This window comes from Hyperolius riggenbachi, chromosome 6, assembly GCF_040937935.1.
Source record: "Hyperolius riggenbachi isolate aHypRig1 chromosome 6, aHypRig1.pri, whole genome shotgun sequence".
NCBI lineage: Eukaryota > Metazoa > Chordata > Amphibia > Anura > Hyperoliidae > Hyperolius > Hyperolius riggenbachi.
Window position 1 is genome coordinate 159,178,384 of NC_090651.1, and position 2,241 is coordinate 159,180,624.

General features: G+C 46.9%; 1 non-coding gene across 1 annotated transcript; it reads right to left on the reverse strand.

Annotated features, from left to right (window-relative positions):
• Nucleotides 1–914: 914 nt before the first annotated feature.
• Nucleotides 915–1,021, reverse strand: LOC137523152 (U6 spliceosomal RNA). Its single transcript, XR_011022514.1, has one exon. It is a non-coding gene; the product is annotated as a U6 spliceosomal RNA (small nuclear RNA).
• Between the last annotated feature and the right edge of the window lie 1,220 nt (nucleotides 1,022–2,241).

The following is a 2,241-nucleotide window of genomic DNA, read 5'->3' on the forward strand; positions in this document are numbered from 1 at the left end:
ATTCCTTCTTTTATCTAAGGAATATTGCAAGGATTAAACACATAATTCCTTCAGAGGATCTTCCAACCCTAGTTCATGCCTTCGTCACATCAAGGTTAGACTACTGCAACGTTCTCTACACAGGCCTGCATATGCCGCCTGCAATTAGTACAGAATGCTGCCGCAAGGCTGTTAACGAACCAACCCCGCCATTGCCACATAACACCATCCCTGTGCTCACTCCACTGGCTACCGATAAAATGGAGAATTCTGTTTAAGATTGGCTTACTGACATTCAAATCCTTGCACAATCTGGGCCCTGGATACCTGAAGGACTTGTTGCAACTGCATCACACCCCCCACGATCTTAGATCAAAAGGACGTAACACCTTGGTCATCCCCAGAGTCCACCTCAAAACCTTTGGAGACAGAGCCTTTTTTCATGCTGCCCCTACACTTTGGAACTCCCTGCCACACCCAATCAGGACAGCTCCATCCCTGGAAGCATTTAAGTCTAAACTGAAAACCTACCTCTTCAGTCTGGCATTCATGAACATCTGACTATCTCCTCTGTAACACAACCCAGCCTGCAACCCTGTATTAATCTGAGACACAACTATGCGCTATGCGCTTTGAGTCCTATGGGAGAAAAGCGCTTTACAAATGTTATTGTATTGTATTGTATTGTATTGTACTTTGAGAGATACAAAAATCAGCAGTTCCGATATTGAAAAAACAGGTGAAAGGAATAAAAATAAAAAGAGAGACAAAAATCAAAAGTCAGGGTGTGTTGACCCAATAAGATAGAGGATATCATACTTTACCCCTCCAGAAAAGTGAAAGTCAGTGGCAAGGTGAGTTAGCCTTGGTCTTCCTCTTGCGAAGGGGCCTCCCTATTGGAATCGTCAGAGGACTCCGAGGCAGATCGCCTGGTAAAAAATGTGGAATGCTTCACGAATTTGTGTGTCATCCTTGCGCAGGGGCCATGCTAATCTTCTCTGTATTGTTCCAATTTTAGTATATGTCCTGCCGAAGCGAGGACAAGATCACAAACTTACACACAGACAAGAAGAAAGTACATCCTCAAAGAGGAGATATTCATTAAATAGAAATATCGAGTGAAGGACACATGTACAGAATAATGGCATCTTGTCACACAGAAGACACCTCTGTTGGTCATGTTGTCTTGGTGTCCTCTGTTTGTGCATGTTTCTGCACATGCACATACCCATCTGTAGTGTTATGACCATGCTTGGAGATGTTAGCATCAGTGGTGCTCACCGCCAGGTCGTGATCATGCTTACGCGTGGATTCACGACCATTTTGACGCATTCTGCCTCGGACACGAAAATCCGTGAATAGATTTTCAACCACGAAAATCTACTTCGGCTTCGCGTGAATGCGGACAGAAATCCGCATTCACGCTCGTGAAACCCGGTGCTGAAGTCGTGGTTTGCGGAAATGCGTCAAACTGTGCGGAAGTGACACATTGCAGGCCAATCAGAGTGCCCCAGCCAGGCCCTAGCAACCAATCACAGGAGGGGAGCTATGCCCTCCCCTCCTGAATAAAAGCGGCGGCCATGATGGAAAAGCTCTGTCCTTGCTAGACTGTGGTGCTGAGAGGATTATCTCCAGGCCATTGTTGTTTGAGCAAGTGCATTTATTGTGTTAAAAACAAAGCGTTTTTTTTGCTAACACTGCTCTTATACTGTACACAGTTAGCTAGTCAGTGAGTGATTGCTGTAGTTAGTTGTAGTCAGTGTAGTGTAGTGGGAGTGTGGGAGTCTAGTGATTATTTAACTGTGTGTAGTGCTGTGCAGGCAGGTTCAGTGCTGCAGTGTAGTGGGAGTGGGGATTATCTGTGTGTAGAGTGCAGGCAGGCAGGTTAGTGCAGCTGCAGTGTTCACTTGTATATTCCAGTGACAGTTATACACTTGTACTATTTGCAGGCAGCCAGTCACACCGCCGGCGCCGCCACTCTCTGCCAGCGCTGTTCATTCATTCTGTCAGTGACCTTGTGCCATGCCCAGTGCCCACTGCTCGCTCGCTCGCTGGCATATGAGCATCTCATTACACAGTGTGACATCCTTGTGTGCCCACTGCATCCTTCAGTGACCTAGTTGTATATCCAGTGCCCACTGCTGTGCCCACTGCATCCTTCAGTGACCTTGTACTGTGGCCACTGCATCCTTCAGAGACCTAGTTGTATATCCAGTGGCCACTGCTGTGCCCACTGCATCCTTCAGTGACCTTGTACTGTGC